Here is a 13,825-nt window from a genome sequence, read left to right as displayed (position 1 = left end):
CCGTGTTGATTTTCTCGGCTCGTTAACTGCCGCGCCAGCTAAATGGAGCTTGAAGAAAGTAACCTTCCTCCCGTTCTTATGCTATTCAAAAGAATGTTTGTTCGGGTTATTTATGAATTACTTGTTTTCGTGCCTACTCCGAATACATTCACATAATCGCTAGAACTTTTATTGTACGATCTTGTGCTAAACCGTCTCTCTCTCTCTCTCTCTCTCTCTCTCTCTCTCTCTCTCTCTCCCTCTCTCTCTCTCTCTCTCTCTCTCTCGGTAAACGTTTCTATTTATTCGTACCTTCTTCATTGCTTAGAGAGCATTTTTAATATTCTTGTCTATTATGGTCTTTTTATATTATTCCTTTGCTGTTTATATGCATTTAAAAAATCCGATAATTCGTTACATTCGAATTTTTTTACTAAATTGTATTTTGAAATATTATGTTTAAAATTTACTCGTGTTTAATAGCAGAGTTGCAATCAGTCTCAACACTTGGATACGAAAGAACGAAGTTTCCATATAATGCTCACTAATATAATTTGTTCAGTACGAAAATGAACTAGCATTCGATTCTATTTGTAATGTGTAAAACGCTTTCTTAAAATGTAAAATACTTTTATGAACACTGTGCAGATTGTTGAAACAAGAATAATATAATATAAGAAAGATTTCGATGAAGTAAATATTACAAAATAAATAAAGATTCAGTTGTCTGTGAATAATGTATTACTAGCATATCGGTCGAGCCTAACCAAGCACATCAATCTACAAAACAGTGTCCCCAAAATGAACGGTGCAAAATGACTGACTTGTTTGTGAATAATTTAATATTAGCTTATCGATCGGGTATAATATCGTACTTCATCATCTCTGTATGTGAAGACCAAAGTCTCCCTAAAATAAATTCTCTAAATTAAGGAAAGATTCGGCGAGGTGTAAATAATTTGGTAAAAGCTGCCGGGCCAAGGGTAAAGCGATTCGCACAGCTTTTGATGGTTGTTCACGAGCCATAAAACGCTCGTTGCCGGGCTTCCAATAAGGAAGTATCATTCATCCTATTCCACGGAGGGGTGACTCCAACAGGTTTCAAGACGCCGGGCGATGTTGAATCGTCTTCGCGGCTGCCGCCCCTAAGGAAACACCATCCCTTTACGTCTTACAAGTTAGGCGCTTCCTGATCCTCAAGGAGATCCACCCTCTCTCGAGCCAGCCGGTTTTCTTAGCCCCTTCACGGACGAGGAACTTCCCTCGAAGATTTTCCGGGCTAGAGGATACAGAGGAAACCTGTTGATGAAAAGAGACAAACAGTGGGATGAGGGGGCAGCCCGGGAAAAGAAACGAAAAGCGTTTTCTTATGGCGATACCCTGCCGTGGCTGCCTACCACCCTACTCCACCTTCTCGAGGCCGCGTCCTTCTACCCCCGAGGCGCCCTCGAGGGAACAAGATATCAACTTGTTGCTGTTGGGATTCAGCGTGGGCCAAGGATCTGGAGGGTCGAGCTTTTTATTTTATTATTTAGAGACGGCACGCGAATACGGCGATCCCCTTTCCACGTCACGTTTCCTTCTCCCCATTTCGTAGGTTAGGAACGCTTTGTTTCGTATCAACGGAAAAACTACGATAACGCTACCGACGAGGGGACCTCTGCTCATACTTCTTTCTGTGTTTTTGGCTGTTTAAAAGGGTATTCCCTCTGGAGACGTCGTCGTTTCGTGTCCCTCATACGTTTTTAGTTGTTTCAAGAAAACATAGTGGATTCACTACATTATTATCTGAAAATTATCTTCCTTTAAATATTTATCTTAAATATTCTCATTATAACGCTCTTCTCGCAGTGCATCATTTTGTATTCATTTGTGAGGAAAATTAATTTTATCTAAATTTATATGAACGTAGATGTTTTTTTTCGTACTAGAACGAAGTGAAGAAAAGGTCTTTTTACGAAAAGACAAACGTGCAACATGAAAGACAATTTTGCCACCGAAAATTTTAACTTCTACAAACGATGCGGATGTATTTACACGAAATTGCATAAACCCAGTGTATTTAATACACTTTAATAAAACTTTCACCTTATTTTTTCTTATAAACTACATGTCGTAATAAAAAAATGTTTCGGAAGTTGTTTGATATATGTAATTCCTGTTTTATCAAAATATGAGGGTCGTCTTGAGTTTTTTAACTGCAATGTACAACTCGAAAATCTATGAAATACCGAAAAAATATGATCAAGGTGCAAGGGTTCAAAAATTAATGTTTATCGAGATGTGTTTTAGTTGATTTTTGCGATTGATACATGTGCAACTGTTTCACATTTTGTCAAATGATCTGCATATTTTGATGAAAAAGAAAAATAGCAAGAAATTAATCACTGCCGTATATGCTTCTCTTCATACCAAACACGAGTTCATGGATATGTAAAGTTTGAAAGTGCAAGCCAATTTCGAGAATAACACGAATGTATTTCTCACTTTAACACAATCATCTTTCTCAACTGAAATATCAAACTTTATGAACACGTTCCTGGGATGCTACGCTGTTAAAATATGCAATAAACAGAAATCGATTTTTACGTCCCTCCAGAGGAGAATGCTTTCTTGAATAAAGGAGTGTGCGTCAGCGAAGGTTGTTTATTCAGGATCGGGCTCGATTTAATTTTTTAGTTACGTAAAGCAACGAAATCAGAATCGAAACGTTTTCTGCTCCTAATCGGAACAGTTATCAAAACAGATGACGCACGTCGGATTCCGTGATAAAGGAATTCTATTCTCGGGTAGTTCTGTCGGTCGTATATTATCGACTTCTCATTCTATGGCTCCGCAGTTCCAGAACCGATACAATAAAAATTTATTATTAAATTCTGAACATTTCTCCGATAAAATCAGTGAAGTAAATGAAATGAGGCAACCATGGGAAATGGTGTGAATTGTATTGACATACTGAGTGTATCGATATTCAGGATACAAATAGCACTTATGAATTATGGAAATCAAAAGATCATGTTGGAACGTGTATAATCGAGACATCTCTTATTTGTATACATAACCATTTAGCGACACGTGTTGTGTGCGAATGTGCCCGAAATCGCAGTTTGATTTAAAAACCACTCTTTTTTTTCTCGATCACTATGCCGTATAGTCAAGTTGTAAAGAAAGCGTCGAACATATACGTATGGGTGGGTTAGAATCATAGTGGCGTGAACCATATTTTCGAAAATGTAAAACATTACTATATACTATTACTATTACTATATACTATATACTATATATTTATAACATTACTATAAATGAACTTATTATCTTCACAAACAAATTGGACAGTAAACAGTGCCACTCCTTGTTTCTCACAATGAGGAAAGTATGACTTACGCCACTGTGATTCTTCTAACCCACTCGTATACGTTTGTTAACTCTGCAAGATAAAGTTCACTCAGAATCGATTCAAATTACACAAGATCCAACAAGTCAAATATAACTTGATCACCGTGATTGGTAATTAAAAGAATGTTCCTCTAGGAATCATACATAGCATACTTCTAAATAAATGAAATGAAAAGCTTCGCCTTATACGGTAGAGATTATGTTTTATATTATCTCTTACTTTCTCTCAAAAACAATAATTCCGAATCTTGCTGAAACAAAACATTATAGAACAAGAGTTATGTTTCTTGAAAATAGACAAAAAAGTAATTCTAAGCCTACTTAATACGTATTATATTATTTGAATACATTTTTAAACGGCGAAGAAAATAATATAAGAACATCATTCTGTTTTAGCTGTTGTTGAATGTGGCACGATATAATAATAAGTGAATAAAATAGAACAGGTATCGGAGCGCGATAGATTGTGCTTGGAGAGCGAAGTGTTTTCTTAAAGGGGATCTCTAAGGACACCGTGTAGACAGTTGCTGTCAACCGAGGGTGGACATGTTAAACTTCCTTAAAGGAGTTCCGAGGACATGCATCCATTCGGAAAACACTTGTTGAACATCGAGCTAAGATTGCACGACCTAAGAAGCCACTTGTTGCTTCGTCCTTCCTGTAAGGAACTGGCAGTCCCGTTTCAGGATATTTACCGTAATAGCTAGATAAATCTTGCTCAAGTTCAGCCATGAACTCTGAATCGTGCAATTAGCTATTAGAGACTAGAACCCTTCAAAGCGATAGATACGTAATTTTTCTTTCATCACAATTCCTCAAAATATACAACAATTTTTATTGAAACTTGTGTTATTCTCTCTTACAACACATGCGTAGATTTTCTTATTGTCTAAACACAGATCCGAAGTATAATGTATGCACAATCGATGAAAATTGCTGTTAGATAATTTGTTACGTGAGAAAAGATTGTACATAGTTACAGCTTCGTCAAGAACGCCGCTGATCCCTCGATTCTTCGATTGAAATAATCCATTACCGCTGCAACGATTAGATGAAAGGGGCGTCTCTTGAGGCAGGGGTCACGTGTTTCTAGCACAATTCCAGACACATACACGGGCTACAGGCACGGTATCGGTTTAATCAATTGCACGATATACCTATCGAGTATTGACTTCGGTACCGATGCACAATGGGTGAAAATAGGTTTATTTGTTGCGTTAAAAATACGTCTGCGCTGAACAAATGAGTTCGCTGCAAATATGTACAAAGACCCAATAACAATCCGAAGTAAACGATTAATCGTTTAATTCAATCTTCGGCACAAATTTCAGGCTGATTTAAAGAAGCTGATTAAGTACTTTGTTACACGAGCATTTTGATTCCCCGAAATCGGTATGAATTAAATACAAAATTCTAGTACAATTTTATTGGGTCGTTCGGAAAGTTGTTTCATTTTTCATAAAAATTTCATTTTGTAAGGGTGTTAAAAAAACACTTGTTTCAGTATTTTTCCAAATGTAAAAAACAATAAGATTTCAAAGCTACCAGAAAAATTTCGAAAAGTTTGTTTTCACTCGTAACATTAAAAAGAATCGTCTTTCATTTTCTCGCGAAAGAACGAAACAACTTTCCGACCGACCCGATAGCTTGAGTTCGTTTTAGCCAAGAAAAACGAAATAGGACTATTTTAATGTTATGGAATAAAAAGTACATCGTCCACGATGTTTGGATCGGAACAACGCGTGGACACAGTTACATACGTAGACGGTCTGAAAATAGCCGCTCATAGGCCAGCGCGAATTAATGAATTTCCACCGAGTTAACACGATGAATGACGGAACTTATAAAAAAAATACAAGCTCTCCCCGAGTCTTGTGAGATGATTAGATTCTGCCACGTGCCCATTGTACCACCCATCGACGCAACGCCCCTTTTTGTATGCATGCACGTGTGCGTGTCGTTCGTGCACGTCAGTGCCTTAATCGGACGTGGACCGTAAGTCCAGAACTGTAATCTCATATCGCGTACTATGCATCCAGATTTCGATGAAATTTCCCTACAATTTTCCGCGCCCATTCTCATCGGTACGTGAACTACGAGAAACGTAAATACGAAAAGAAACGAAAACATGAAAAATGTCTGAACGTAAACAGTAATTTCAATCCAGGATATATTTGTTTCCGCTTTCGATATTCTCGCGAATAATAGCTTAAGGCTATTTATGCATTTTATGTATATTTTCTACGTTTTACGCTTTTATTAAGTTTTGCATAAGAGTAGGAGAATTGCAATAATATTTCTCGTGTCACGTTGTGTAACTCTATGCAATAAGAAGATCAGAGAACAAAGTACATAGCACCAAAAACACGCCACACAAGATTGCCTAGGTAGAATTAAACAATGCCCAACAATTAATAGAACCATGTGAACCGTCTACTATTAAAAAACGCTTCGTCAACAAGCCGTATCAAATCCAGACTGATCGCAATAATCTCGACAATGGTGCCGAATAAAATCGGAATCAAAACGTTGCCACCGCTTAATAAATATTTGTGACACGTGCAAATACAAAACAATTTGACAAAATGGGAGCAACTATCAATTACAACCGAGGCAAACACAAACACAGCAACGGCGGGCCGTTCGGTAAACGGAATTGTGCCGTTGGTGGAGCCGGCCCGTTGCAACAAACACGCAAAACACCGAAACATTCGAACCGGGATCCCCGGGGCTAATTCTATATCCAATAGCGAGTGTCGTAACGAGGTTTCGCGGCGGAGAGGAGAGAGAGAGAGAGACTGTGGAGGGAGGGTTGTAATCGTCTAATCGTCGCGGAGCAGCCTGGAAGAGTACCCTCGGCGTGGTTTGGCCAGGCGTCGTCGAGGGGAGTGCCTAATCGACGATCGAGAAGAACGATAAGAATCGCGGGGAGCTGTCGCGGCGTCGAATCTTGGCCCCGGGTAAGGAGAGTCGACCCATCGAATCGGCTATATTTGATTTTCAAGCCCATCGTCCCCTTCGGCTCGTCTCGTGAACCATGGTCGCTAGAAACTAACCCAGGACGATCGACTTTGAATCTCCTTTTATCGAGTTACGTAACGCCGGGAAAGGCAGCCAGCCAAGTTCTTTGTCTATCGGGCCATCTGTCACCCCGAAGAGTCTCCCGTTCAAGGGGGTGTCGTCCAAGGGGGGACGACGTGTGGGCGTCACGGTAACGCCGTTAGACGACCTACTTGTGTTTGTAAATGCGTGATCGCGGTGCATCGGCAACGGCTCTCCCCGGTCCCGGTTCGCCGGCCAGCCTGGCCAGACGGCGGCGCTACGCGTGTATGTTCCCACGCACGCCAATACAATGAAATACGATCGAGATAAAAGAGAGATAGCGCGACAAGTCGGAGCGGACCTCCGGGATGTACGTGTGTATCGTGTATTGATTTTCCCCGTGTGGAGTTAAGCCAACGGGGTAAGCCGAGATGCGACAAAGTTTATTAATCCTGGGGGCAGCGAGCGCGTCTGCGTGGCCCCGGTCACGGCGAATGGACGCTCCGCGGGGATCCGGAACTTTTGATGTCGCCGAACCGATGGAATACGCGCGTTCACCTGCCCAGACCTCGGGCCATCGCTGTTCCCCGACGGCACGATATTCCGGGGACGCCGATTCCGTACGGCAAAGGAACATTAAATATTTTAGAAGCCATCCCGACGCCATGCGAGGCAAGAGTTTAGCGTGGAGGACATCGCGTTTGCGAAAGAGCAAACGTGACGACCAGTTTTTTTTTTATTTTTCTGTAAGGTTTGATACTGCTGGAAATTGTTGAGAGAATGATGGATTTTTGTTTTGAAAATGTTGGAACGCCGGTTTTCGAAAGATTGAGCACCGACTAGAATGAGTTTGACAATATAAACCTGATCTTAGACATGATCTAATTAATTGACTAACCCAGACTTGCCCCGGTTGGAACATATAAATATGAATGTTATTCATTTTCTTCTAAATCGTTTAAAAAATTTGATTCTTTTGTTAACACAATCAGGTAGTGAACGTAAATGAAGATATACGAGGAATACAAATTGTCCCGTTCTATTAGGGACATTATTCGGGACATTATTAAAGAAAGCGAATTAACTAACTAATTGAGCCAGACCTAATCTGAATTAGTTGAAGCGTAATACAGTTATTTTCCGTATAACATAAAGTAGCAAACTCGGACGTAAACGATATAAAATAATTAACTTTAGTCATAATCCTATCCAACATGGCTCAAGAAAAGTAGTTGAGTTAGGTAGCATTGTTCTTACGATTTTCTATATACCAAAGGGTATTATTATTATTATATGTTCTTTTTTGTGTCTATGGTACATTTTTATAAACTAAACATAGCCAATATTGGACACGTGAATCGCGTCCGGTTATTCATTCTAGAAATTATTAACTATATAGATGAATTTACAATGAACAGCATTCATATGTAGGCATTGTAAGCATTATTTAACACAAAATTCGGTCTTCTAAATGAATTTTAAAAAAAATACTTTATACATTATCCCACTGATCCCAGATTCGTAGTCGAGCCTTATTTATAAGACTCGAGCCTTATTTATAAGGTCTTAAGACGCCACCTAAATTCATAATCGGTTTTTGAGATTTTTCTTGAGAACAATTCTGCCTTCATGAAGACATTCTTATCTGTATATACAGTAAATTCGCCCTAATTGGTCCTCAGCTTGTATTGATTATTTTTATAGCTATTGACAAAAAGGAGTCGCAAGGCTCGAATAATTATCTCCAAGTATCTCCAAATTGTCCATTTTTGTGTACAAGCTGAGGACCAATTAGAGAGAATTTACTGCAATTGATAAATCCTCCTAGATTAACATAAGCATCGTCTTAAGAGTCTTAAGCTTGATACATCATGCAACCTAATTTTTCCCATTTTCTTCTGTATTTTTATTTTAGCAACGGTACCACTTGTATGTCTCATAATATTACATTTATTGTAGTTCTTATAACTTACTTTTTCTTTTCATTTTTTGTACTGCATTATTATGTTTTAATTTTTATTGTGTTGTTATCATTATATTATTATTATTATTATAAAAGTGTAACTATTGTATAAACAACAAGATTCAATTTCATACGCATACATGCAGGGTGTTCCATAATTATGTACCGCAAATAATTATATATTATATATCCATAATTATATATATATATAGAGCTGATTCCTGATGTCATTTCAAGTAACTTCTTCCTTAGCGAAACGGCAATCCGCAGCTTTGTTTACGAGTTATTAACGAAAAACACTGACCAATGAGTGGTTAGCTCGGTTGGCACAAGACGGCCGAGCCAACGAGCGGACGAAACCCAGTTCCGCTGATTGGCTGGGCCGCCTCGCGCCAGCCGAGCTTGCCTCTCATTGGTCAGTGTTTTTCGTTAATAGCTCGCGAACAAAGCCGCGGATTGCATTTTCGATGAGGAGAACATTAATTCAAATGACCTGAGGAACCCCATATTTCCCGGAAGTACCATAATTTTGGGACACCCTGTATAGTGCGCCAACATAAGTCATAGAAAATGAAAACACTCTAGACCGGAAAAACTATTTCGGATTAATAGTTAGCTTCGATCGCAATGGGTTAAAAATGCTCATAAAAATTGAGCCATAAATCGAACACAAACTCCATAAATAGAACGATTAGGTTCCATAACAGCAAAGGAAATCAAACGGCGTACAAAATACACCTCGGATCGTTCCAAATAGAACCGTAACGTGTTCACGGGAGTTAATTCCGCCTTGGGAAGTTTCGTCTTAACTGCCGGCGCAGTATAAATTGGTCAGCCGAAAAGCGCGGCTCCAGGAACGAAGGAAAGGAACGCGGGAGAACGACGGGGGACGTCTAATACATCATAAACTTGCGAACAAAGAGGAGAGCGAGGATGTCGTGGTAGCACCGGGGAATCCACCGGCTCCCGTTATCCTCGGGAACAAAACTTTGCCTATTTGTTAAGTCTTGCGCGCCGAAACTGTCTCAGATACTGCCGTCGAACTATGCCTCACACCTATGACCTCCTTAGTCTCATCCTTCTTCCATTCCCACACCCTCGCCAGACCGCTACCGCCTCCCCGATGCCTTGTCTCGGTGCATCCTTTGCCGGAACGCTGAATAGCGGTCACAAAGACGCATTCTGTTTCGCGAAATTCGTCCTCGGGCTCGGGAAATTGATGACACGCGAGAATTCAGTTTCGTCGAGGCGCGAACGGAAGAGTTTCCGGTGAAATATCGCTCTTCCACTGATCCTTCAGCACTTCGCAGCTATTCCGACTCGAGATAAAGCGTTGATAAATACGTGTTCTAGAAAGTCCTCCGTGTAACCACATTGAATCTTATGTTCGAAGAAATGTTCGTTACAACTTCAATTTTATCGTGAAGCTTTACTTTGTGCAGAATTTTGTGCGAATTCCTATTTTCATAAATTAATTTTGTGAACCTTTGGACGAAGAGAAAATACGATTCATTGGTTGAAACTTGCCTTGCGGCGAAACCAAGACAGCTCTAAATCTATCACCACGATCTGATTTACTCCAGATATTTAGTTTGATTAAATCGAACTACATATTAGGTTGGTGCATATGAGATGTCGGATTTTTAAGTGAATATTTTATATATTACTAGAGATAAATGGCTGTTCTTAAAACTTTCGTACACGATTCCTTCAAATCATATTCAGCAAAACAATAATATCAGAATATTATTCTGATATTATTGTTATTATTGTTATTCAAACGTAGGAAATGGATGTTAACTCTTTACGGCTGGAATTTTTCAAACTAAATTTAACGAGCTCTAAAAGTGACTGACGAGTCATGCTTTACAAGAATAACAAGACCGAATTCATTTAAACATCTCACAGTTTTTATATTATAATGTACGCTTCATTTAACGAATTTATTCAGTTATTTCCTACGAAAGTAACACTATAATTCCAACAATTTTAAACTACAAAATATGAAATCGGTAGATTTAGTGTTACATTGGTACACAAAAATTTATATTATTAGAAATTAACTGGTATTAATCATTTGAAATGGATTAACAACGGATTCATAAAGATATTATTAGGTTGGTGCGTGTGAAATGTCGGATTTTTAAGCGAATATATAAAACTGCATATCTTTTTTCAGAAGCTGTTTATTTAATCAAAATATGCTCTATTTGCTTCAATAACTTTTCTCAACGAGATTTGAATGTATAGATGTCTCTCTTAAAGAAAAAAAAAATTTTGATCTTTAGAATCAATACACTCTGATATGGAATTTTTCAGATTGTCTTCATTTTCATACTGTTTAGCCCGTAAAAACGATGGAAGTTGGTTAGCGAAAGATCCGGCGAATGAGTAACAGGAGTAAACTGAGTAAATTGAGTTTGAAAATTCGTTAGGTAGTCGTACACTTAGATAAAATCTTGTTTTATAGCTCGGGCCAACGAACCGAGCTGAGTTTAAATGCATTTTCTAGGAAATGAAGGCCTGTATGAAAACATTTTAGTCTATATTTTCAGCTAAGTCTTTTGTGAGTAATCATACTCTTGCCGCTTGTACCACAATTTTTTGAACACCCTCTAGAGTAAAATGAAGGAGAATGTTGAAATTCTCACGGATAATCATTAATATACGTTCATGTGATTGCTTCAAAAATAACCCTCTATTAACTCATTAAGTTTGCGATGTTTCAACGTAAATTGAATGATTAAGGACGCGCTAAAAAGATGACATCATCGTTCAACTACCGAGCCACAAATTCCTTGCACATGCACGAATCCCGTTACATCTTACAAAAAGCCGATAATTATAATTTTCGTGATTAACGAGCTTGGTCACCGGCGATTAAAATTATTCGCTCTTCGCACGGTGTATTTTGTAACGCGATCGGTTTATTTTCGAAAATCATGTTCAATAATAAAGGCAATCAAATAAGGCCAATCAAGCGTTCCGCCGTTTAAATAATCATTTGACGCGCAAATGCATATCGCAAAGACAATTTCGCGCAGCGCTGTCAGCGGGCGAATTAAAAAGTTGAACGAGCACAGGACTAAATTTTCTCGGGCACAAGTTTCGGCCGGCACGGCACGGCACGGCGCGGCCCGGCGCGGCGCTGCGCTCGAAAGGATTTCAGTGTTTTCGGAGGCGCAGCTCGGGAAAAACCGAAAAAAAACGAGACTGATAAAATTTCGTTCGCCGTGCGCCGATGTATGCGTGATCAGAATTCGCGAAGTTTCGCGCCCGTGGTTCGAGGCGAAAGTTCGAGTGCGACACGCGCACATGACATCGCCTGTGCCGGCGTGTGTATCGAGGGTGATGGCGAGCTTTCGGGGTGGTTTCATTGTAACGACAATATCGCCTTGGGCGGCATTGGCGAGGCAGAGATGCAAATTTCGTGGAGGACGGCTCGGCTCTGCGCTTCTCTGCGCCGGACGATGAATTTAGTCCCTGCCGGTGATCACGATCATCCCCGATTCTTCAAAATATTCCGTGAAACGATCGCATTTTTGTCCAACTCCCCAACGATAAACGGCACTCCTGAAATGCTTCTGAGTTACGAGTGTGCATTCGTTCTATTTCTATTAAAATCGGAAATAATAACGATGTTAATTCAGCTCTCTTACACACACGGCGACAGAGGAATGGCCGTAAAAGAGTGACAGGAAAACTGTTTTATAATATACTGCCTACATTGTATCACGTTGCTGAAAAAAAAACATGTACATAAATTCTGTTCGCATCATTTCCATCCTCCTTTCTATTGTGATACGTCATTATATTTTATTAAATCCAAAAAGCATTCTAATTACCGAGATATCGCATATCCATCATGCGCTATATAACATTTTCAAAAGAGTCAGAATTTTAAAACATTTCGAAACCGTTCCGCAATGCAGCAAATTATATTCTCTACGTTGTGAAACATATTACATTCATTCATAATTCGATTAACATCCAACGTATTGCATCAAGATTATCTGTTAGGCGTTATGAAAATGCCTACGGAAAACATTTAACTCGATCTCGAAGACGTTGAGACGAGACGTGTTGAGACGAGTTCATTTTTCTGTTCCAGGAGACAGCATCTTTCGCATCGCCACGGCAGGTTCCTGGTAAGTAGAGGCCCCGAAAAAATTAGTCTTCGTTCGTGTCCCCCCCCCCGTTCCAGCGGGGACCGGTTTCTATCCACGTAAACGCGAGCACGTACCACGGCAACGGAGCTGACAAAGCTCACCTTGAAGGGATCCGAGAGCGATCGGGCATTGTGCATCGTCGTCGATTCCTCGGCGTTCTACGCCACTGCGTACATATATGAGCGCGGGGTCTCGGCTGGCGGAGGGAAGGGGTTGACAATGCAGCTGCGACGACGATGTGGCAGCTTGGTAGTCGTTCTCGACGTAGTCGTCGTCGTAGTGCAATGTCAGTGGCGATAGCTTAGCGGTGGAGACGGAGTAGGAAGAAGGGCGGTTAGACGTACGCCAAGGGGAGGGTAGGCGAGAGAGAAAGAGAAAGGGGGAGAGAGAAAAAGAGGGAGCAAGAGAGAAAGAGCAGAAGGGAGAGGAGATAGAGAGAAAGAGAGAGAGAGGCCGAGGGTTGATGAGGAGAGAGAGGGGAATGGGTCGGGCGGAACTGGTAAACGGAGGTGGAGACGCTCTAAGGTACATAATCATGCTTGCTGATTCCTTCCCTAATAAAAGTCTCACTGTCAGGCCATCCCCACAGGTCGCGTCCCACTCCTCACCCTTCTATCGCTACCCTTATTCCTCGCAGTCCCTGGCACCGGAGATTCTCCTTCTCGGGGTAGCTCGGCTACTTCTCCGCGCTCGCGGATCAGCGCACCCACGTCATCGTCGACGAAAATGCAGATAGACTAACCGGGTCCGCGGGATGCAGGCCTACGCAGAGGAGGAGGAGGAGGAGGGCGAGGAGGAGGAGGAGGAGGTCCCGCGACACAGAGACTCTCGGCTGAGAGTCGGGACTCTTCTCCCGGTGTGCAAGAAGACAAAAGTAGCAGGGTGTATGCACCGCACCGCGCCCTACCCGACCCGGACCGGGGCAACGAGAATTACCGCGCAGAGATATACAGGTCAGAAATGCTTGCTCCAGCAGCATCTGAACTTGCAATTTTTTTCATCTCTTCCGATATCCACTCGAAGATTACGTATTCACTGTTCGTATTTGTCTTGTTCCGTGGCCTCTCTTTGTCCCGTTTGCTGGCTCCTATCCCGGCGCGCCCGTCTCGTCTCGTCTCGTCTCGTCTCGCCTCACGTTCTCGATACCTCGAGGACTTAAGCTGATGAGTGTGCGGTATCGACCAGAGACGGACGATCCTTTTCCGATCCGTATCAAGAACGATTTGCAAATTAATTTCCCTTTGTCGACGGACCATAGACGATCCGCCGATTTTCA

The 13,825-nt window shown here is 40.9% G+C and overlaps 1 long non-coding RNA gene across 1 annotated transcript in view; it reads left to right on the top strand.

Annotated features, from left to right (window-relative positions):
* LOC117218329 (uncharacterized) overlaps window positions 1–13,825 on the top strand; it is a 146,652-nt gene that overhangs the window by 49,418 nt on the left and 83,409 nt on the right. The window contains exon 3 of the long non-coding RNA XR_004489755.2: window positions 12,492–12,528. This is a non-coding gene — a long non-coding RNA (uncharacterized LOC117218329). The remainder of the gene's footprint in view (window positions 1–12,491; window positions 12,529–13,825) is intronic.

This window comes from Megalopta genalis, chromosome 2 (assembly GCF_051020955.1).
Source record: "Megalopta genalis isolate 19385.01 chromosome 2, iyMegGena1_principal, whole genome shotgun sequence".
Classification (NCBI taxonomy): Eukaryota; Metazoa; Arthropoda; class Insecta; order Hymenoptera; family Halictidae; genus Megalopta; species Megalopta genalis.
Note: the sequence above shows the minus strand (reverse complement) of the source record. Positions and strands in the feature narration are given on the sequence as shown.